The 25,084-nt window shown below is 47.5% G+C and overlaps 1 long non-coding RNA gene across 1 annotated transcript in view; it reads right to left on the bottom strand.

Annotated features, from left to right (window-relative positions):
* Window positions 1-7,878: 7,878 nt before the first annotated feature.
* The window catches only part of LOC138566606 (uncharacterized), a 52,278-nt gene continuing 35,072 nt past the window's right edge, over window positions 7,879-25,084 (bottom strand). The window contains exon 3 of the long non-coding RNA XR_011301976.1: window positions 7,879-8,689. This is a non-coding gene — a long non-coding RNA (uncharacterized lncRNA). The remainder of the gene's footprint in view (window positions 8,690-25,084) is intronic.

Here is a 25,084-nt window from a genome sequence, read left to right as displayed (position 1 = left end):
GTAAGCCTAAATCCAATGGCTGCAGAACCATGTCACCTTCCCCTTCCGCCGAGCAGGCCGTGTCTGGCTGCAGTAAGACCTCAGGGGGGATCGGGTCATAGACCTCAGGCAGCCAAGCCATAGACTGAGTTTCCGTCGACGAAGGAATCCCAACCGCTGCTGCTTGAACGGTAATAGGCATCGTCAATGACACCGAGGTCGACGAGGAAGTCGTCGTCGTCGAGCCTTTAGACTTCGTTGTCGATTTTGATGCCGACTTCCCGGCTGAAGCTTCTCGACTCACGGAAGACCTGGGACGGTCCCCTGAGGAGGATTTAGACAGCGCCAGCCTCTCCGTCTTAGATGATGAGGAGGAGGAGGGCTTTTTATGAGATGAGGAGGATCCAGCATGTTTCCCCTTATGCTTGTCCTCAGGGCGAATTTCTGCTGGCCGCACCTTCTTCGATGGAGGCTCCGACTTGCTCCTGGAGGCCGTGGAGCCAACTTCCGAAGCCGGGTAGGCACCCGCTCCGTCATTAAGCCAGTCGACCAGCCTTCTTTTACGGTCCTTAAGGGTTTTTTGGGAGAAACCCTGGCATATCTCACATGTATCCGCCGTGTGGTGCGGGTGGAGACAGTAGATACAGTCCATGTGGCCGTCTCCTTCATAAACCTTTTTGAGGCCACAGGTTGCACATGGGCGAAATAACGCCTTTCCAGACATAATTCTCCAGATTTGAACTTCGCTTACGCGAAACAGACAAAAAAACAATCTAGTTATCACTAGTAGTAACACGAAGATCCCACTGCTTTGAAAGACGGTTGAAATCTGAGGGAGCGCGGGGGCGGGGCCTGTATTTATATCATGACGTCCTGACGGCACGGGCACGCATGATACAAAACGAGGTGGATAGGACGCATAAGCGTCGAAAAAGTTTTCCTACGGGAAAGGGTCTATATAATGTACCGGGGATTCCCAGCCTGACGACGGGGAATATTCAAAGCATGTGAATCCATGAAAGATCCAATGCTGGAGAAAGATTCATAATATGATGTAATTTGTGCAAAATCCTCATTAAACGATAGCGGAATCCATCCGCTGTTCAAGATTAACACTTGTTACATTAAATGAGATTTGTTTTTTAAGGCACACACACAGGCCCGACGGCATACGTTGCCCCCTGCCTCCTTCGGATCTGCCATGAGTGCGGGATCCCATGCACCTGAGCCGAACATCGCCACCGAAGGAACCGACCAGCTGCTGATCTAAAGTAAGCCCAGCAGGGCTTCCCACGCTACCATAAACTACACTGCAGCTACACCATCGCCTCGCCGACCATCGCCCTAAATTAGCACTGAAGTGCTCCTTTTCTTCTACCTGCCGCTAAATCTGAAGGAGAACCAGATCACTACAGAAACACTGCAAGCGGCGCCTTTTTAAAATGTTGCCGGGTGTTTGCCCATTTGCTTACCACACTCGTACGGCCTCCAAAATGCCCTCCCGCCCAGCCAGAGAGCAAAGCCCTGCCTGACTTCCTGTTGTCCCCCTCTTTGCCATGCTGATTGGGCACCATAACTACCTAAAGAGCCAATTGGGAGCCGGCAGGCCTAGCCGCCCTCCCACATAAGACCCACACACAAGGCTCTGTTTGCAGCTGTTCGCCGGTGGAAGCCATCAGCAGGGCAACATCAACCCAGCGACCCTCACATTCACCTGCCACTCGCCACCAAGCCATTCAACCGCAATGTGACTGACTAGTATCAATTGAAAGTACTGTGAACCTTCCCCGCCTCTTGAAAGCACCGCGCATACACTGGCACACATGTGCTGTCTGCTGAGCACGCCCATTCAGCGCCTAATGCTGAATTGAGCCTGCATGCCTGTCACCGCTTACAGACCCGGGGTGAGCCAGTACCGCTGGCCCCATACACATCAGTCAGCCTCTTTACACCATACCATGACTTTACGCTGTGCCATGTTACCTAACCCCCCCTCCCCAGTCACTAACCTGCCAGATACACCAAGTCACATCACAGTATTAAGGTACACATGCGCGATCACAGTCCCATTCTGCATGTATGAGTACTGCCAGTATATAACTTTTACCTGACTACGCTAATATAAACCAAGCCAGCCCACTCCAATTCTGCAATGATAGTTAAAACCATTTCACTCCAGTTCACAGCTCCTATGTGACCTAGCCCACGATAAAGGGAATCAACTTATGTCACTGCGCCACCTAGCCTTGAGTCAAGTAGAAGCAGCCCACACTATCTGTAATAACCAAGCTATGTGATATCATATGTCCTATGTGCTATGTGAGGATTATTGTGCATATTTGAACTAGCCTAGCCCACTGTGCTATTAATTTGTACTGGCCTATGCCACTGTTATCTAGCTTTCTGTTATTGGAACTAGCCTAGTCCACTGTGCTATCTAGCCTTGCAGCAATTTTGTCTCAGCCTATTCCATTATGTTAACCAGCCCTGTGATATTCTGAATTCGCCTATTCTGCCCCGCCCGTGCCCCTGGGTGTACTTCCTTTGCCACCTAGATTATTATCCTAGCATGCCTTCCTCAGTCTACCTCTTCGCTCTAGGTACACTAATCTACTTCAACACCTCGCTGGGCCCTGCCAGCCCCTACATACGCCCACCCCCCGAATCTGACTAGCCTCACAATGGCTGCTCCGGTAACTAGACCAGAAAGTCAAGCCCAGCCACTAAACACAGAGCCAAGCCACTTCTTATACCTGCAACACAAATATCAGGAATACTAGACTTAGATCTTGACTGGCCAAACTCTTTGAACCCCTGGCCAGCCACACACCCAGCTGTAATGCTATTATTAACCACTCTACCAACCAAAATGCAATTAATTCCAACTGTTACAACTACCGCACCCCCTCCAATGTCGCCACACACCAGACTACAAGCCAAGACTCCCATATACCACCGCTCAAGGGGTCACTATTAAACTTCAGGTCCGTGGTAGCACATGCAATAGAAATTGCAGATCTCATTTTAGCTGATAAGCTAGACTTTCTCACCATATCCGAGCCCTGGCTACATACTGCAACAGGACCCATCCTCATGCTAGCCGTGCTTGATGGTTACACTATTCTCAGACAAGATAGACTTGAGTCCCGAGGAGGAGGTATCACCATTGTCAAATACAGCCTCACCATGAGACTTGCCCCTTCCCAAAACTTCCAATCCTGCAAAACGCTCTCAATAAAACTACCATTGGCTGAATCACAAACCTTAATGCTACACCTGATCTATCGACCACCTGGATTCATCAGATCATTCGAAGAGGATATCGCCTCCATATTGTCCAACAACCTCAAAAACTAATCGCAAGTTCGACTCCTTGGCGACTTCAACCTGGGTTTCAATGATCCCCTTGATAAACCCGCCTTGAACATTGCCACCATCCAAACCGAACGTGCCAAAATGTCTCCTCACCCACCCGTAATAAAGGAAGAATATTAGACTGCATAGCTGACTACAATTGTCATGCTAACATCACCTCCATCTCCCCTTTAACGTGGATAGACCATTCCCTTGTGTCATTTGCATTCTCCACCACCAGACCTCTCCCTACCACTATCCGAACTGCCCCCACCCCACCCTAACAAGAAACAAAAAAAACATGACCGCCGATAGGCTCATCCCAGCCATCCTTCCTACTCTCAACTCCCTTCATGGCAGCTCCGCTCAAACTGAGATCCAGCAAACCTAAAACTCACCTGAACAAATGGATTGCACCTTACCTCAAAGAGCTGAGACAAAAAAAAAAGAACGTGTGAGGCCGCCTGGCGCCTACACCCATCAGAAACCAATAAGACCAAACTCATCAAGATCTCCACCCTCTACAAAAAAGAAATCTACCTGGCCAAGAAAGAATCATATAACACCCGGATCTCCCAAGCTAATTCCAGTATGAAGGAGTTATTCACAATCCTCAAAGAGATTGAAACTCCTATCTCTGTGCCGGACACCTGTACCAAAGACAAAAGCTGGTGCTCCAGCATCCAAAATTGCCCTAAAAAAAGCATCCTTGAACTCGCCCACTAATTCACCGCCATCCATCATCCATCCCACCAAAGCCACACAGTCTAACCAGAAGACACCCATCACATCCAGCCCACCACCCTCTCGCTTCAAACTTTCCAAAATATCTATCCTTGAAGTTGAAAAAATCATACTTTCACTCAAACCTTCCAATTGTCAGGGTGACCCCTGTCCAGCCCAGCTCATTAAAGATGCAGCAAGGGACCTAGCCCCTTTGTCTCCAAGCTTATCAATGCTTCATTTGCACCCATCACCATCCCTGCTAGCCTTAAAGAATCTTGGGTGCTCCTCTTACTAAAAAAACAAACTCTTGACCCTTCAATACCTACTAATTACCGGCCCATTACGACCGTACCCTTTTTATTAAAAATTCTCAACAAGGTCGCCTACACACAAATCCAGAAATACCTGGAACTACACCACCTCTTAGGAGCACGCCAATCTGGCTTCCGTCCACAATACAGCACAGAGACAGCCCTCATAGACCGTAAGACCCAAGTCGATGAATTAAGGGATAAAGGGAAACCTGCCCTCCTCCTCCTGCGGTATCAGGACCACATATGGTCGCCGTAAATAATATTGCCGGGAAAATGTTGTGGCGATATTATTTGGGTGACCATATATGTGGCGATAGGGAAGTTTAAAAAAAAAAAATAAATAAAATCAATGTGCGGATGGGGAGGGGGCAGGGGGGTGTCCCCCGCATGTTCCATGCAATAATGTCGCCACAAAAAATGACAATTTTTCGGCGATATTTTTGTATGGCAATATTTTTGTGGCAACATTATTACATGGAACCCCTCCTCCTTGACCTCTCGGCTCCATTCGACCTTGTGGATCACAAGGTCCTGTGCAGCCACCTGGACTCTGCTGCTCATTCATTTCTCCAGGGAGGCCATAGTTTGGATTGAGTCTTTTCTAAGTGAAAGGACCATGCAGTATTTTCGCCTTCAGCAGCCACAGACCCCATCCCCATCACCTGCGGCATCCCTCAAGGATCATGTGTCTCTCTCACGCTATACAACATATTCACTAAGCCCATTTTCGATGATTTGGACAGTCTTGGTATCACCTACACTAACTATGCAGATGATACACAGATTCTCCTCCCACTTTCACGGGATTATGTTAAGGACTTGGCCTTCGTGAATAGGGTGCATCTCATCATCCAAGCATGGATGGCCAATCATGGTCTATGCCTGAATGATGACAAAACTGAGCTCATCATCCTAGGTACCCCCCACCAAACTCAATAAACTAGGATTCGAATACGCCTCCTTCCTAATTGATAGCAACCTGATCAAAGTGGCCAGAGAGGTGAAAACCCTCGGCTTCTATCTCGACTCGACATTTCCGTCTCCAAACAAGTTAACATGCTGGCCTCCACCACCGGCTGCACGTGCAAACTCATTAGAACTGGTAAACCCTTCCTCTCAAACAAGAGTTGCATCATCCTGGCCAGAGCGCTTATCCTGTCCTGACTTGACTACTGCAAAGGCCTCTACATTGGCTCTAATAAAGCAATCATCAGGAAAATCCAAACACTCCAAAACAACGTCCTTAGAGCGGCCCTCGGAGTGTCCAGAAGAGACCATATTTCGGAGGTCAGGCGGCAAAACAATTGGCTCTCTACCAATGACAAAATCAATCTGAAAACTGTGTCACTCACCCATAAATCCCTAAACAACGCTGCCCCCAGTTATCTCGCTGAGAGATTCCATAAAAAGACCTCCACCAGACCTTCTAGACTAGCCTATAGCAACACCCTCCTTGTCCCCAGATTTAAACTATCCAAAGTAGGTGGCAATAGCTTCCCCATTAAAGCCGCCCAGCTCTGGAACTCCATGCCTCCTACAATCAGAGAAGATCAGCCTTATCAGAACTTCAGATCCAAATGTACCATATGGCTAAAAACTTCCGATATCTAACCCTCCCTTGTGCCCACTAGCCGTAAAATATCTTCATGTCAACAGCAACGTAATGTAAAACTCTTTGTCGCCTGCTATCCTGTGACTATCCCTGTGCTCATGTGTATCATATGTATCTGTATCGTTATCACAAGTATTTAAGCACATATGTAACTGTATTGTTAATTTATCGATTGTGTAACCAAGCCATGAACCTAAATGTAACCTTTGCGCCCTGATACCCTCGGGTCTGGAGCGCTCTACAAATGAATAAACAAACAAATAAACAAACAAACAAGTGTTGCTGCACCTAACCAGGTGAGAGACGCTCCAATCAAATGTGCCAATTGAGTCAATAGTCAAACATAGAATCCGGCCCACAAGTACTAGCGCTCCTAACTTGAAATCGTATGTCCTGGGATCATAGTGGGGTTACCTTTATTAGCAATGGATTGAAAAAACCTTGTATTATAAAATGGTGATGTTAGGAGCAAAACCTATGTATTCATAGTTACTCACCCAGGTTAGTAATCACACATATTCATTAATGTTTAAATTCACCTAAAATCACAAGCACTTGTTTCCAGTTGACAAAAAGAACACAGAAAAGGAAAGAAAATATAATGAATAGTTGAGTATAGGATTTTGCAATATGCTGACGTTACATAAATCGCATTTACCCCTCTTTCACTCACACACACACATCACTTTCAATCTTTACTCTCCAAACCACACTTTCAGGCATGCTCAAATGCAGAACCACTTTCATTCACTAGCCAATACTTCATCTTATTCAGAAATTGCCTCCTTAGTCCGCTGCTCCTTCCTCCGCACTGCTGGTCTCTTGGTCCTCACCCTCAACCCTCTCTCTGGATTTGTTTTCTGTCCCTGACCAATCTGGCCCAATGCTACCACCCGGAACATGTTGATGCCAGTCAGGGTTAAAAGCAGCGGGCTAAGCCAACCCAAGCCCTGCGCAGAATAGCAATGGCAGCCTGGGAAGTTGAATGTCCTTGTTCGTGTTAGGGGGCCCTTTTCCTGGCACCCCTAAGGTAAGTCCCATAGTTGCAAGGGATTGGATCCCTCGATTAAATCATTGGTGATATAGGTTGTTCGGTGGCGTCTGTGCATGCTCACCACTATCACTCAGCATCTCTGTGCTTCTCGGTTTGCTGTGTGCGGATGCTGTAGTTGCGCTTCTCTTTCTGCCGATCTTTCTCTTTGGTGATCTTTCTCTTTGGTGGTGGATCGCAGAATACTGGAGAGCCATTGGCTCGTTGTTGGGTTTCTGCAGCTGGCGTGCACTGGTGGACAAAGGCTCTCATTCCTCAGTTTCTTTTGTTTGCTTGGCGGGTTAGTCACTAGAATAGACAGAAAAGCACTGGCAAGCCATCTTGTCAAGGAGGTATGGCATGAGGCTAAGAAACAGCCTGTCACAAAGGGAGAAGGTACAGAAATTGGGGCCCTCTTAACTGCTACCATCCACTTCAGGGCAAGAACTGGCTCTGGATTCCTCTCTGATAGGCCACCCACCCGAGGCTGAAAGGGGGCCCGTCCCCTCTTGACAAGGAAGACACCGTATTTTCATTTATTGAACATAGGTGTAGACCACAATTGTGCAATCAATTGTATATTTTTTAATTTGAATTTTTTTATTAGTGTTTGGTGTACCAGAAACCTTTCACTTGCATCCAAAAAAAAAGAAAAAATCTATTATTTCCAATGTATTTTTGTCAACGTTGTTTCATTTTCTTGATTTATAATCACATCTTCGTTACTTGCTGATTTTTATTTCTTTTTGGTATGCTTTGTTTTATAGGATTTTCAAAAACGTCCTTTTTTGTGTACAAAACATTATAAGTTAAACAATCGAACGCCTTGAGGAAGAGCTGGATCTTGAAACACGTTTTGGCGATTTTTGTCAGATTGAATCATGAAGTCATGTATTTTATTTTAAACGGGAGAATCGAACCATGAATAAATACGTTTTGACCATTATATTATCTAAGATTATTTCAGCCAAAATTTCATAAGGATAGTCCACTGTTAAAATCTAGGAAATAAGACCTCAATGTTGGCGCTCTTATTCCTGTGAGCCAGGGTATCTAATTTTGGCTTTAAGCGTGTGCAAAATGCTTACAAAGCAAAGCACAAATAATACAAATATTTTTTCAGACACACATTATAACCAGCAGTTTGTACCTAAGAAAACGAAGTTTTGAGGACATGTTCACTTGACAAAACATTGCATGTGTTAAAAAGCAGGTACATATAGAGGCATAACATTTAATTTATAATTCAGGCTTTGATTCCATGAACAGGATGCAAACAAGAAACGTTTTGACAGTAAACAAGCAAACTCTATACAATGGGGTTTTCCACAACTCTCCAAATGAATGGTTAGCAGTTAAATATTAAAATGGTATCACTTGACAGGACTCACGCAAGCTATGTACATTTGAAGATGCGGTGTTTCTCAGTGAGGTAACTTGGGGACTTCAGGATGACTGCCTTGTAGATGATGCAACAGGATTCAAAGTTGATGAGGTGAATCAGAGGCACCGGGTTTAAAAAAAAAAGCTCTTGGGTGCACAACATCAAGGAGTTTACTTCCATTTAGCCTGGAAGCCATCTTGAAAAATCGAATGTGTTCCTAGATGGTCATGTGACACGCTGCAACTCTTGTTATTAAGTCTCTTCCGGGTATCCGGCTCCGGTGCCTGCACCTAAGGGCAAAAAGCAGAAATTGTCAACTCATTGTTTGGGGCTGGTAGGAAAGGGCCTAGGGCCATAACCCCTGCTCAAACTTAGACTTTGCAAAGCTCGCCCTTCACCCAACTCCTTTAACCCACAGATGTCCTTGAACCCAAAGCTTCTCCATTCACAGCTAAGCTGTTATTACTGTGCAGGAAAAAATGACGTTCCAGTTTTGGGCCTTATCTTTTGGTTGCCTATAACCCGATTCTAGCCCAACTCAGAACTTATACCAGCTCCTTCCCAGACAGTGTTTTCCTCTTCCCCCACCTTCCTGTGCCGCGTACTCACCTACCCTCTCCCACTTGGGCTGTATTCTTCCTCCTCTCTTCACATAACTATTTCTTTTACCTCCATTGTGCCGGCTCGCGCTGGGAAAGTTCGAGCGTGTGCTGTGCTCAGGAGACCTACCATGTCCCGTGCTCAAAACGTGGGGAAGGGAGACCCTGCGCAATCACATCCTGACTTATCATTTTTGTGAACACTTCTTTCTTTCTTAACATTATCCCACACTCCCTTTTGTATTTAGTGTAAGGATTGGCACTAGTTTTTTTTTTTTGTATAGGCCCTCTTTATTTGACACAAGTCCACTAGGACTGCCTTATTATTATGTGACGGTTGAAGCTTGCTCCCATCTTAGATTTAGGTTTAGATTAGGTGTTTTTCCACCGTGCATTTCCAGTTAAATAAACACCCTTGATCTGTGATCACTTGTATCTGTCTTTACTGTTGCCACCATGAGTTTCTTACAGGGGGCACAAGCCCCTGCAGGCATGGTATCCACAGTGGTACTGCCAACATTGCTGTTGGTGCTGGTGCTTCAGTGTCCCCATGGCCATTGTTTCCTGAGTGACTACACAGGAATGAGGACTTGGTTATTCCTGTGCCTGACATCCTGGCCCTCAGGAACTGGTGTTGTCACAGTGGCACTGTGGTTTCAAGCAGTGGAACTGTGGTACCTGTTGGACGCCCACATGCCAGTGGCAAGGGGGTGTTGCTGTCCAACTGTCAAGTGTGATTATTTTGTAGTTCCATTTTCTACTCACCTCCCTCGCCAGGTGTCCCACCTGCGGCCTCTGCTGATCTGACGCCTTCTATCCCCACCATGTGCATCACACTGCTGCACTTCTCCCGTGGCATGAGTCTTATCAGTGAGGATGTTCGGCCACCTTTGGCCATGCATTGCCTGCTGTGGGATTACAGAAGCTTCCTCACCCTCAGGCGGAGGTTATCCCACCACTTGTGGCAGTCGTGGTCTGTGCGGGTGGTGGTTATAACCAGATGGCATTTTTTCTGATTTGGGTGCTGCAGCGGTGGTAGGTTGCAAACAGCTCCCCTGCATGTTGGACAATGGTGTCCGTGAGAATGTTCAGCTCTGACTCTGTGAAGCGCGGCTTGCGCTGGCGTCTCAGGAATCCTTAATGCCGTTGCTGGTGATGGTCTTGCACAGTCATGGAGTGTGGATGGGCAGTGGAACCTGACGCTTTTAAGTGGATTGTGTTTTCCAAAATGGCCCCCGTCAAGTTTCCTGTTCCAGCGATTACATTATTTCCGGTAATGTTTCCATTACTGCTATTTCCAGAGCCACTGCGGCCAGCATTGTACATGCCAGAAACGGTGCCACTGGCCGAGTGGCCTACGGTGACAAAGGTTTCTGGCCCTTTTCATTGTGATTCTGTGGTGCATGCCAGTGGCACCTTTTCCAGCATGCCGGAATGCATGCGGCCAACAGGTCGTAGTTTGCCAGTGGCTCTGTCGCTATGGGTGATGGAATCGGTGCCACCAGCATCACAGAATCGCTGCTATTCTTTTTTGGAAAATCAAGTTTTATTAAGTTTTGTGCATGTATTACAACAGTACATAGCATGTGTGAGCATAGATTAACAGAAAACCAATCGTAATACACCACCCCCCCTCCCCTCCCGTCCATCCCCCCACCCCCCTACAGTTCAAGTTCTCGTTAGTTGCTTGTCGCTTGTTTGACGGGTTCATAGAAAACATAACAATGTCATTACAAAGTGCACTTGGCGCGCCAAAGTCATGGGTCAAACTGAGAGAGATTAACGATCAGGTCACTGGGCAGTGGCCCATTGCCCCTGGGGGAAGGCTCCCGCTCTAGGCACAAAACATTAAACTGGCCGGCCATATTTGTCAAAAAAGGGGAGCCAGATTTCCTCGATATTGGACTTGGACTCGTCGAGTAGGTGTGTGACCTGTACTCCCAAATACCGGAATCCCTCCTCCTTCCTTCTAAAGGGGAGCCCATTCACAAAGGCCATCTCCGGATCCGACAGGTTCCCGCCTATAAACGCCACAGATTTTTCCAGGTTGACTTTGTACCCTGATAGCTCTCCATAGCGCGAGAGGCCCTGTAACAACCGGGGGACCGTTTGGGACGGTCTGGTGACATAGAGTAGCGCGTCATCCGCAAATAGGCAGATTTTGCATTGCATGTCTCCCATCTGTACTCCCCTAATGGCCGCATCGTTGCGGACCAAGATCGCCCATGGTTCCATTACCAATGCATAAATTAGCGGGGACAGGGGGCATCCCTGCCGTGTGCCTTCGTTTGAGGGGGAACACTCTAGATTCTGTCCCGTTTACCACCACTCTAGCCGAGGGGGAAGGGTAAAGCGCGGACATCCACCCCAGCCACCTTGGACCCATCCCCAGGGATGTGAAAACCTCCCCCATGAAAGCCCAGCTAACCCTGTCAAAGGCTTTCTCCGCATCGAGGGCCAGCAGGAGAGCGCCCTCGACTCGGACCCCCACTGTGGCAAGTATATGGAGTGTCTTCCGCAAGTTGTCGGAGCCCTACCTGTTTAGGACGAATCCCGTCTGGTCAGGGTGTATAAGGCGGGGGAGGCAGCCCTCGAGTCTAGAAGCCAAGATTCTAGCGAAGATCTTGGCATCCAGGTTAAGGAGCGAGATAGGTCTATAGGACCCGCATTCCGTCTGGTCTTTACCGGGCTTGGGTCTGACGGTGATAAGGGCTTGCAGAAACGTCAGCGGAATTGAGTCTCGGTTCCTGATCTGATTAAACAATTTGGCCAGGGGTTTCAGTAGAATCGATTGGGTCTGTTTGTAAAAGTCAGCCGTATAGCCGTACCCCCCAGGTGCCTTCCCCGCCTTCAGTCTCTTGATAGCGCCCTCCACCTCCTCCTCCGATATCTCCCCCTCGAGGGCCCCCAGATCCTCGTCAGATAGCTTAGGGAGGGGGTGTTCCGCCAGGTAGGAAGAGATATCTTCCATTGATTCGCCCGCCTGCCTGGAATAGTTTGCCGTAGTAGTCAGCAAAACACTCCGCTATTTCCTCCCAGCCCCCATGAATCCTACCCTCCCTGTCATTGCGCTGGGCAACCCCCCATTCAACCCTACAACCCCGGGCCCTTTGTGCCAAAAGAGTCCCCACCCTGTCTCCCTGTTCGTAGTATCTTTGCTTGGTGTACCGCATTTTCTTAATAACCTCCCCTATGAGAACCATGTGGAGCTCTTGTCTTTTGCCCTGCATCTCCTCCAGAATAGCTTCTCGGTCTACCCCAAGAATGCCCAGTCTGGCTCGCAGAGCACCCAATTCCGCGTCGACCAGGCCCCTCTCCTGCTTACGCCTCGAGCCCTCTGCTATGAGGAGACCCCTAAAAGTAGCTTTTGCGGCTTCCCATACCATAGACATGTCGGTCTCACCATTGTCATTCGTCTCAAAGTAGGCCGACATTTCTTGCTTCATAAAGTCCGGAAACACGGGGTCCCTAAGAAGCGTATCTCCGCACCGCCATCGGGAAGATCTTGGAGCAACGGGCAGTGACCAGTTAGCTATTAGTAGTTCATGGTCCGACCACGTTATGGCCTCCACCTTCGGCTGTTGAACCACCCCTTTCCCTTCTTCCGAAATTAGCAGGAGGTCAATTCTGGTGTAGGTACAATGTGGGGGAGAGAAGAAGGTGTAACCGTACTGACCCGGATGAGCTTTGCGCCAAACGTCCACCCAGTAATGGTCCCTCAGGAGGGTCTGCAGGGCCAGATTATCTTTGGAAGTTGCCTTGGGTGCCCCCCCTCGCAGACCACCAGTCCAGACGGGGGTCCGCTACAAGGTTAAAGTCCCCGCCCAGTATCATGGCCCCTTCTGTCCATTCATCCATGACATTAAAGATCTGAGTAAGGAACTGTACCTGACCTGAATTGGGTGCGTACAAGGTGGCCAGGGTAACGCGTTGTCACTCGCAAAATCCCTTGACCCCCAAGAATCGACCCCCAAAACCCCTCTTGGTTTCTACCCCTGTGAGATGGAACGCCCTGCCCAAGAGAATACCCACCCTTTCCTTCTTGGAGCTTGCGTGTGAGGCCCAGTAGTTGCAACCGATCTCCTTCCCCTTAATTCTCGATTCTCTTCCCCGCCTATAATGTGTTTCCTGTAGAAAAAGGACTGTTAGGTGTTGTTTGCGGACCATATTGCTGGTAAGGGACCTCTTATTTTGGGAGTTAAGGCCCTTGACGTTCAGCGTGCCTATCCTCCCCTCAATCATTATCGTCTTTTAGTTTGTGCACTTCGAACCCTCATGGCATCTACATTTCAGAGCCCGCTGACAAGCAAGTGTCTGTGATTTTAACTGGTTTTCCCCCACCCCTTTAAACCTGTAAAGAACCCTGTCCCCCCTCCCCCCCTCCCCTCTCCTTACCCATTGTGTAGGGGGTTCGTCGCCGTCACCCTTGGTGGGGTTGTAACTGGCTACGAACTGCCAGGGTCGCTGCCCCGGCCCCAGAAAAAAAAGGGGAATTCTCATTATAACGCCTTAAATCATGCCTTTCTCCATTTGTTGGCGGCCCTTCGTGATTGGTGGCAGAAAGCCGGTGGTGGTACTCTCCCTTAAATGCACACCCAAGCCTTAGCACATGTTCGGCATCCCTAGCCCCCCCCATGGGGCGTGCCGTCGGGGGAGGCCAGAGTCCCCCATCACTTCATGGTGGGGAGTTACAGAGCAACACCTCTGTGGAACCAAAGAAACAACCTTATTGCAAACAACTTCTCAACTCTGACTTAAGCCAGTTGAACAATGAACTCCCCCTAAGGTGTGAAAAAAATACATTTCATTCTGCGAGGTCCGCCTGTGCGCCGTGGGTTCGAACGGGAGTTCAAGTTGGGCCTTGCCGCGAAAAGTAAGCCTGGATTGCCATTTGTGTGATCATGTGGGGTTGCCCCGGTCCGTGGCGGGGTGTCTGGTTTTCCGGAATTTGTGTGAGCCCTTGACCTTTGACTTCCCCTGGGAGAGGTCCGGGCCCCGAGGGGCATGGTTGTGGTCTCCGCTGGCCGCAAATCGATCTCCGGATGGTCCCGCAATGTCTCCTGTGAGGTCCTCCATGGCTCTACGAATGTCTGCCTCTGTGACCAGCTGGTATCTCTGACTCTGCCACTTGAACACCAAATGGAATGGGTTCCCCCAGCGGTAACGTACCCCCTTCTCCTGCAGCCATCTGGTGATGGCGCCGCACTTTTTCCTCATCTGGAGTGTGAGGACTGAGAGGTCCTGATATATCGTCACCCTGGAGTTGCCGTGTTGAATGTCACGCAGGGTTCTCGCCCTCTCCAACACCCTGGCTTTGTCCTTATAATAGTGAAACATCGCCAGGACCGAGCGCGGGCCCCTGCCCCCACCACCAGCCCGGTGGACCCTGTCGAGCAGGAGGGCCTCGCCCGAGTCCGACCCCAGAACAATTCTGATTATTTCTTGGACTTTACTTTCCAATCCCACCGGGGTCTCTCCTTCTGTTTCCTCCAGGCCAAAGATTTGCAAGTTGTTCCTCCTTTCCCGATTTTCCATATCGTCAACTTTTAGGCGGAGATCTTCTTCGCGGCGGTGTAGTTCCTGGAATTTGGTGTCCATTTGCGCTTCCAGGACGGCCGTCGACGCCTGATTACATTTGACCCCTTCCATTCTGTCTTCTAGCGTAGAGACCTTGGCCGTGAGGTCAGCCAGTTTGGACCCCATGTCCGTCCTCATGCCTCTGATCTCCTCAAGAATCATTTGGATATTACACTGCAAGGCGTTCATGTCCGGGGGCTGTGCTGTGGGGGGGGGGGGCAGTCTCCATTTTGCGGTGTCCTGGGGTGAACTGGTATTGTGCGAGAGTTTCTCTCCAGCTCATGGGGTGTGGGGACCTAGTGGGGTATCTTCTGGAAGGGGCCTGGGGTCTTAAGTATAGATGTGACCCAAGCTCAATTTGTGGGGCACCCCCCTGGTGTCGTCAGGAGCGCAGTCTCCCGCTACCCAATCCCCGGCCGCCCAGGGTCTCTGGCCCTCACTGGTGGTCCCTCTGGGTGGTCCTGGGGGGCCTCGGGCGGCAATACCACCGCCGGGGATGGGTCGGGCCTGGTGTGGCATCCGTTGTCCTTTTGGTGCGGTAGGACCTTGGTGTCTGTGCCGTAGTTGCAGGGGGACACCGGGAGCCCAACGGAAGCCCCTTCTCACCTGATCAGAGGTTCCTCAGCCACAGGATGGAGGTGCGCCCGCAGCCAGAATCAGGGTGTGGGCCGCACGTCGCTCTGCTTAGGCCTGGTGCTAGGGGGTGCAGCCACGACAGGTGGGCCGGCCAAGAGATGTGGGGGTCCCAGGCGCGCTCCCGCATCGGCCTGAGCCTGGTTCCGGTGTCTTTTTCCGTGAGTTGCAGTCACCGGGTGCTGGGAGCGCAACGGAAGCCCCTTCCCACCTGATCAGAGGGTCTTCAACAACAGGGTGGAGGTGCGCCCATGGCTCTGCTTAGGCCTGGTGCTAGGGGGCCCTCCCCCTCGAGGGTGCAGCCACGGCAGGTGGGCCGGCAAAGAGATGTGGGGGCCCAGGCGCGCTCCCGCGTCGGCCTGAGCCTGGTTCCGGTGTCTTTTTCCACGGGTTGCGGTCACCGGGTGCAGGTCCCCCAGGGGTATCAAACGGGAATGGCCCCCAGCGATTTCGGCGAAGTGGTGGGATGCGGGGGTGTGGGGCCGCCCTTGGCCCGCTCGAAGCCGCGACGGCGCGTCAGTCTCTGTTTGGTGCTCCGGCGGGGAGAACGAAGGCGTCCTCGAAGTCCGGACCAGCTGCCGAATGTACCTCGTTGGTTCTCCTCTGTAGATTTTGCTGGCATGTAGGGTTAGAAGGCATTTAAGGCATGGTTTTTGTCTTGTTTCCCGTGGCTCTGCGGGGAGCTTAAGGTTCAGGCAGCCATCTTGCCTGCGCCCCGTGGTGGCCTCCGAATCGCTGCTATTTTACCAGCGTACTCGTAATGAGTCCCTAGCCCTTCTCACTCCATTGAATCAACTCTACAAGAGCAGTGTTGGGTAAGAAATCCTGAACCTCATAAACATCTGGGATATAGGATGGCGATTACCTTTCATCTTTTGACCTTACAGGCTATTCTTCCTATGAGGGAAACAGTGGCGGGAAAAACCTACCAGCTCTTGTGTTCCATAGATTATATGATAGAAGGAAAAGACATAATAATAGTCTCTTTGGGCTTACAGATAAATTACCTCACTAGCCTTGCCCTTTATGTTTTATCTTGTAGGGAAGGAGAGTTGAAAATATTACCCATCGAGTCGGAATGAAAGCCTTTTCTCTTAAGTTTTTCTCAGACACCAATTAAAATTAAAAGGGGCGAGGTGTTGCGAAGGTTAGTATCTGAAATGAAAGCATAGGAGAGCGTCCACCCATGAGGTCCTCAGAAAAAGGGGAAAAGATTCATTTGAAAGCCAACCTAATGGCAATGAACACCTGGAAAATGTTCATGGTCCACTAGAAAGGGAGGTGGACTATAAATTAAACAAGCACACCCCTGTGTATATAATGTAAATATTCTACTTAACATACAAAATCGTACTTGCTTTCTTTGTAATGTAATTTGTTTACTCTGGCAACTGAAACAATTATTATGTAAAAAGTATCTTAAAGGAGAGTTCCGGGACTTTTTTTTTATTGTCCCTACGGTTCGGCCATGTGTTTTTAAGCATAAATCGGTAGATCGTAGAAAACTTTCCTATGGACCATACCCGACTTTTCGTCCATTAACGCACTCGAAATCAGCCGCCATTTTCTGATAATCCTATCATTTCCCCCCCATCGACCTGGCTCACCTGCTTTTGCGGCACTAAATCAAATCCCCCGCCCCTGAAACAGACTTTATCAAAACATTCATATTCCCCGCCTCTATCCGTGACGTGACTGTGCTGCGTAGGCAAACGCGCCCATGCGTCTTCTACGCGACTCCACACAGAACCCGGAAATCAACACAGATCAGCTCACAACACAGCGCGCCACAATTCGCAATATGAAACTGTACTTTTAAATCAAACCGCAAGATTGTAAATTTGGTAAAGTACATTTATTTGACATCAAATGTTTAGAGAATATTCAGCGATTTTCATTTTTATTTGCTCACGTTCCAAAAAGTTCGTTTTGAGGCACGCGATGTTCCTTTGCTGTACACAGGGTCTTAGATCATCTCACAATACAGCGCCACAATTCGGAATATGAAACTGTGGTTTAAAAGCAAACTGCAAGATTGTACATTTGGCAAAGTACATTTATTGGACATCAAATTTTTAGAGAATATTCAGCGATTTGCATTTTTATTTGCTCTCGATCCAAAATAGTTCGTCTTGAGGCAAGCGATGTTCGTGTGCAGTACACAGGGTGTTGGTTTACGATAAAATAAGCTCTTCGGTCGCACTGATAATCGCATGGCTGTTCCAACAACGAGGCACTAGGCCACCACAGCGGTCTGTATGTTGCATCTAGCAGTTAGTACCGCGTAAGGGCATACTTGTACTTGGCGATCGTCCCACAAAATGGTCAGGGTACTAACGTTGTTCACGCGGAGAAGCAACTGGCGGTTGAAAAACCCATCCGCCGGTGTCTGGTACTCGTGACACAGACAATAATGGGTGAAGTACCTGTTTGAAAAATATAAAAAATGAAATTAGTCTCACCATCAGATCTTTATTAAAATTATTCATTTTATATATTCGGTCGGGAAATTATTTCATAGCTAGGACAGTGCAACTGGGTTTTAAACGTCAAGGGGGGGCTGTTGGATACTGGGACAGTCCCCCAGTGCAGGGGTTGACAGGGAGTGCAGGTGGAGAGTGGAAGGGCCCAGGACCGAGATCGCAGACAGTGGACCAGTTGTAGCAGGGGAGAGGGAGAGAGAAAGCAGAAGCAAAGAGGAAGGTTTTGAGGTGCTTCCGTAAAAGGAGACGGTTCTCCCCAAGATAGTGCGCGGTACAAAACAATATGCCACATAGAACGAACAAGTACAATTTAACCCGTCTTTAAAGCTACTGTATAGTAATTAAATTGCGGTATAAACTCATCTAAAGAGTTAGATTATATTTGCATTTTCCATTGTGTCTGTGCGTAGGGCAGCCCCAAAATACCACTCCTTCTATGCCGACGTTATTTCTTCTAATGAACGAACATGAAATGGCTTTTGTTTCTGAAATTATATTCATTATCGTTTCTTAAGTGGTCCCGGCCTGTCAAGGTCAAATAACAATAGAACCTTATACTGAGTCGTGGCCCATTCTGGCACCCGAGAAAAAATCAAAGCAGCTGACCTTCACTTTGAACGAGCACACATTCCTAGTTAGCTACATTCAGTGTAAGGCCATCTCACAGGACTTGAAATTTACACTCCATCTTTGCATTTTGTCTGCGTGCTTTGCAGCCCCACAGAACCATAAATACGGAGACATTCTATATTTTTTGAAAAATGATTTATATTACTGTTTGGTTTAATTTAATGCGCAAATGAACAAGGTTGTATAGATACACATATTCAATGGGCCTGCGACATGAGGAGACTCGAGAGAACAGACAATCAAATTACAATCATTTAAACCGTGATGTGTATTTCTCAATGAGTTCTTCTTTAGGTGGACATGGAACAGAGGCAATGTTGGGTGGCAATGCAGTTGTCCCCTGCACAGGTTCGTTCACAACTCCATTTATGTGCCTATCTAGGACGTCAACAATAAGTTTCTCAATAAACTCATATTGCATATCCTCAAACACTGGTTTGATCACCCATTGTTTACTTCTTTTAGTGAAGGCCTTATTGTAGCGAAGCGTCCCTAAAGTTCCGGTCATCCTACTTTGTTGACGGCCAACATTATGGTTATGTGCCAAGACCGCTAAAAGAGTCCGATTTATCATGCCCTCCATGCCAAAATGCAATCGTTTTGGCCTGTACTTTAGGCACATATTGTGGAACACCTCCAAATCTCCTGTGTGGCAGAATTCCGTGAGTCCCCTCAAAGCTTTTGTTATAGTTTTATCAAATACAATCTTTTCAATGGCTTTGTGAGTGGGTGATGAAGGAATCAACCACTTCTTCTTCCGTGCCTCCTCTGTGGACAAATGGCCATGTTCACAATTGTGGAAATGTTGGTTCGTGTTCCATCGGTGAACGTTTGTACAGTGTGGCATTACTGACCGCCATTTTTCCAGTAGAATTTCCAACGACCCTCCACATGTTTTTGAGCTCCACCAAAGATGGTTGCTGATTGACTTGGACCACTGTGAAATACCTTGCAATTCTTTTTTTTTACCTGCAGCCGACAATTTTTTATTGATTGTTTTTGCAAGATGCCAAACGTCAAATTGGTGATTTATATTTTTGTACTGTTCTCTCATTGTCTTGGCAATTGAAACGTGTCTGTCCGTGGCTATCAGGTCGATCACCATTCCCCGCGATTGTAGTTCTTGCAATGATGCTACAAAGCCAACTTTCTCCATGGCCACTGAGGATGTACTTTGTGACACCTGCACGACCACCGAACTCACAATTTTCTTACTTTCCATGTCCTGAAAGTGGTAGGTGCAGTACTTGGCTGAAAATCCTGGGCTGTCGCACTGTCCATCACCGGCTAGCCTGAAGCGTTTGCCCGCGAATGTACTTTCCATTGACATTTTTTCCATTCTCCAAGCTTCGCTGATGGCTGGAAATAGATAATCGGTTTGGTATTTGTAGAACTGAGTTTTCGCAATGAAATGGATTCCCACAAACTGAAAGAAAGACTCTAATTTTTTAAAACTTGAACCACTAAAAAGTGCAGCCGCTGCACAAAGTAGATTGCCTGCTGGCAGTTGTCCCAGCATAGGTTGTGCAGACCATGAGAAAGGATGATATTTTGTACAGGTGGCATGTATTTTAAGGTTAGTGCCTCGAATTGCACGAGTCACATTAATCAATGGCTCCCCACATACTTCCCCACCAACCGAATGCCCACATTTCATCCGAATAATAATATCAATCAAACAACTATCGAATACAATGAATTTGGCCTCTTTCCTTATACTGTCCCTCTGCATCCCAGCTGGTTCGGCCTGTAACGTTGAGGACATGTCACTCACATGAAAGGTAGAATCTCTGATATCGTCTTCCGCTATGTTCAGTGATATTGATGGTGTTTCATTGTCGTCCACTTCATTCTCTTCCATTGCAACATCTGTTCCTTCTCCGGAGATGGGTGAATAAAACAATTTCTTCAACTTTCTCGCGGTCTTAGTTTTTGCGGGTGTGGATTCTGTGAATTGATCTCCGACTGCATCCGAACTACCAGGAGGACATTCACTATCAATGGCTGGTGGTGGTATAGCTCCGTTGTCAATCACTTCATATTCTTCCCATTGGCACGATGCATCTCCAGTCTCAAGTCCCTGCCAAAAGGTTTGACAAGCAACATCTCTCGTTCGCTTCACTGTCTGTGTAGATCTAGTTCGTACACCCACTCGCAACTAGAGGACAGATTGGAAAAGGGATGTTCAGTTTAAACACAACTTACAGTATTGAACTATTAACAGTGAAAAACAACATAATATAGTGACCAGGACACTAACCTTCTTTTGCTTTCTTTTCTTTGAAACTTTCTTGCCTCGAACTTCAACATCAGGACGCTGTTGCTCCGACTCGTGTGTGCATGTCTCCACTTCCTCTTGCGCTGCAACGACTATGTTTTCCTGATAAGCACATCCATCACGCACTGACGCTCCATCGACTCCCTGAAACATAGAACTTTCATTAGTATGTATAATAATATCGAAAACACAAAATGTACTTGGGGACCAATACCCACGTACATCTCAATAGCAAAACACGAATGAACGCTTTGTGTAGAACATTCAAACGACAATTATTCACGCATTGTTGATCTAGTTAGATGGAACTGTCAAGATCCATACCTCGGGCTCCTCATAGACTTCCATTGATGATATTATTGAAGATGATGCTTCAGTGACTCCCTGAAACACAGTAATTGCATTAGTATGGTTTTATATTTTGATAAAAAGAACAGAAACTTTGTGCAGGCGTGAACGGCTCATCTAAATAGACCTGCACAAATGATCAGTTGTCTAAAATAAATAATGGATATGTCAATATGATTCGATTTGCTCGATCGTTGGAAGTGTCACCCGCCAGAGATCTGCATCAACTACTAGGGGTGATGTTCTTGTAGAAGAAGCTCCGTCATCTCCCTGAAACATAGTACTTGCGTTAATAAAGAAGGAAGTATAGCGGATGTAATCACGTCATATGATTTCGCTTGATTGAACTGTCAGTATCCATACCTCGAAATGCATAAGAACATCAAGGGACGATGTAACTGCGGTGCACACTTCTGCAAGCTGTTGCGCCGACCCGTAACTGCACGCTCCCCCTTCTTCTTGTACTAATGCTCCATCGACTCCCTGAAACATAGGACTTTCATTAGTAATGAACACAATATTGAAAAAAGAAGACACATAGGAGGGCGACGACAGAAGGACATATCAATGGCTAAAAACGAAAGAAACATTGTGTGTAACAATCACGCTACAAGAATGCAAGATCTGATGATCTCCATCAATGGAACTGTCCTGAAACGTACCTCGAGCATCTGAGTGACATCAACGGTAGTCGTCAATACGTTGGACTCCTCAGCATCTCCCTGAAAGACAGTACTTGAATTATTTTGGATAACAATAATTATAACTGAAAACAAAGACTAGAGGACGAGTACAAGGGTGTACCATTAGGTAAAATAATTACACGATAAATTAAAACTATTGATTTACATGCCTAAAACAAGTCAGTGGCAGAATAGCCAAGTAAGATTACCCGATAGGCGCTTGAAGTGGCTGATGACTGCAATAACGACACGGATGGAGAATCTTCCGCCTTCATATTGAGTGGATACATAAATGGGGAAATTATAGTTAGCTAATGCTACACACTACCGCAAGGCCGAGAGATAAATACGTAAACTTGACTCACCAGTGGAGGGATGTGGACGAATAGAGTGGGAATAGCGGTTGAGAGCAATTTTCGCCTCGCTCGCGGTGTGTTCTTCTTTATTAGCAATGATGTGGAGTACATGTCAGAGGTAAAGTGCCTGCTGCAGATGCGGTATCGATCACCCCTCTTGTCCGCAAAGACTTCTAGGACTCTACTTTCAAGCTCAGACGGTGGATATCCGCAATATCGGACCCATTCTCTTATCTGATCTATTGTCTTAGGGAAAACATGCATTATAGTACCTTCAGATTTATTATGGGTCTTCGAAGGGCAACCGCCAATGGAACAGGCAGGCATTGTGGAAAGTTCTGAAAAGTAAAGATCAACAATTCTCTATGAATACCAATGTAAACTCAGAACATGTGACTAGTTCCTTGCATGTACTGTCTTGAACGAAAAGAAATTGGACGCAAAATGATTATGGTACATGGCCTTACCTTGACGAACAAACAGTTAGATGCAGGGATCAGAGTAGTTTCTTGTCGTAGAACAGGGAGCAGTTCACAGGTTGCAAACTGAGGAGTTTCCTCGAAGTGGTCACGGAAGTTCACAGAGACGAAGAGCAGATAGCCAGCACCTTCACGGGTTGACTAGCAAAGCGCAAAGAAGTGCTCATTAGAAATATGAAGTGGGTTATAAAGAATTCGAAACAGGGGTGTGTTTGTGAATGAATGACGTGTTTAAGTCGTGGCATTATGCGGTTTGCAGGGGGGCGTCCAGCGTGAGGGGGGATGCTTGGCAGGAGACACGGGGTCTGGAGGTAGACATGGGAACAACAACCCATGCTCTAGAGACCACTTTGAAGTGTACATGGTCTTTGGCACCTCTTGGCCTTTATCGCTCCCTGACAGCTCCACTTGCCAGCGCAAGTACCCCGGTGCGAACTGCCTTTGGTAGGGCGGGGGGGTGGATTGGGACGGTGGTCGTGCAGACAAGACACAGGAAGACTCGTGAATGGAGACACACTTATGTGGATTGCAGGGGGGCGTCCAGCGTGAGGGGGATGCTTGGCAGGAGACACGGGGTCTGGAGGTAGACATGGGAACAACAACCCATGCTCTAGAGACCACTTTGAAGTGTACATGGTCTTTGGCACCTCTTGGCCTTTATCGCTCCCTGACAGCTCCACTTGCCAGCGCAAGTATCCCGGTGCGAACTGCCTTTGGTAGGGCGGGGGGGTGGATTGGGGCGGTGGTCGTGCAGACAAGACACAGGAAGACTCGTGAATGGAGACACACTTATGTGGATTGCAGGGGGGCGTCCAGCGTGAGGGGGATGCTTGGCAGGAGACACGGGGTCTGGAGGTAGACATGGGAACAACAACCCATGCTCTAGAGACCACTTTGAAGTGTACATGGTCTTTGGCACCTCTTGGCCTTTATCGCTCCCTGACAGCTCCACTTGCCAGCGCAAGTACCCCGGTGCGAACTGCCTTTGATAGGGCGGGGGGGGGTGTGGATTAGGGTGGTGGTCGTGCAGACAAGACTCGTTTGCCGCAGGGCCTCACCAAGGAGAGGCCATCTAACTGCATGTAAGAGGCTGCCTGCAGGATCTAGTACATGGAAGGCAGGGGGGTGAGTTTATTAATACCTCACCCTCCCAGGAGAATATATGGGTGCAGTTCACCCTGGAGACCCTGGATGCCTAGGCAGTTAGTCATTTCAAACTGTAGCTTCTCAAATTATTCTCTATCTCCATAAACACAACCCACCCTTGTCTAGTTCATACTTTATCTCTGCTGTGCCCATCCACATGCCATTAAGACATGGGTGACTAGCTGTGTCTTGGCCACCCTCACATAACTTTAATGGATGAAATTCGCACAGGCATAATATCACCTCCCAATTTCTACCAAATGTTGACTCTGATCCCTCTGAGGGCGTTTAACTAACAGCATGTTGGGACCATTATTATGGTGAAAGGTGCTATACAAATGACAAAATAAATAAATGAATCCCTGGAACTGTGAACATTGTTCGTTGGAAACCTTTTTGTTGGATTTGAACGTTTGAGTTGAACTTGAACATTTAAGCACTTGGAAACCTCAAGAGTCAATTCCCTTACACATTGAAGTTTAGTTGGAGTGTGAGGACCAGAATGGGATTAGGGAAACAGGACAGACCTTTTATTTGGACATCCTGACACTGGACAGCATCTTTCGTTTTGTTGAGATAGGAAAATTCCTCGTACATTAGGTATAGTGCAGCATTTTCCAAACCCTTTTTATGTTAATAAACGTTTGTAACCACAAATATGTCTCCTCAATGTGCGTGTCTCATTCCTGGATCCTCACAAGGGCTTCAGCAAAGTTTAAGTCTTACCCGATTCCATTATCAGTCAGTCATTTCGTTTATTTTGGATATAGCGACATAAAACATCCAGAATAAATGACATAAAAGTAAAAAAACATTGCAATAATACACTCTACTTTAACAAACTAATGCAATCAGCACATCCGCGGGCAAGCCTAAATACGTCACACGAAACCAAATATACAAGACTAATCAAATCTTAAAAACATCAGTAGCTAAAAGCAAAACCCTGTGAAGTATTCATTTCTGGGTCTTAACTGTCCTTCTCTACATGCAGCAGCATTTTCCATGTGTCACAAGACGATATTTCTAAAATTGATTGCCCAGATACATTTTTTTGGACCATTTCAGCTTCCCTAAAGTTAGAGCACCCACCCCCGAGTTATAGGAACCCACCAGCGGTTTACCTGGTGCACTGCAGGAAATGGAGTGCATAGACAAACATCCCTAGGGCATAGGTTCAATTGGCCAAAACCTGTATATAACCTCATTTCCTTTTAATTTTAATATATTAAACCTTAGTCATGTGATCTGCTTCCCGTGTAAATCATACGAGATCCGGTGCAAAAATGGGTGCGGCCTGCCATTTCCTTTAGCTCTGTATAGCTTTGTAAGGAGGACAACCGTTCTGCCTTTTCCCATTGGGCTTCCCACAGTGGTGGCTGATCTTGGGATGTGTTTGGCCAGTGGTGGGATGCTCAAGTGCCTGTTCATTGTGCCATGCATTATCGGGCTGCCATAATGGGGTGGCATTCT

Source organism: Ambystoma mexicanum, chromosome 2p (genome assembly GCF_040938575.1).
Source record: "Ambystoma mexicanum isolate Mex_15411 chromosome 2p, UKY_AmexF1_1, whole genome shotgun sequence".
NCBI classification, from domain to species: domain Eukaryota; kingdom Metazoa; phylum Chordata; class Amphibia; order Caudata; family Ambystomatidae; genus Ambystoma; species Ambystoma mexicanum.
This window is presented reverse-complemented; position numbering and strand designations above follow the sequence as displayed.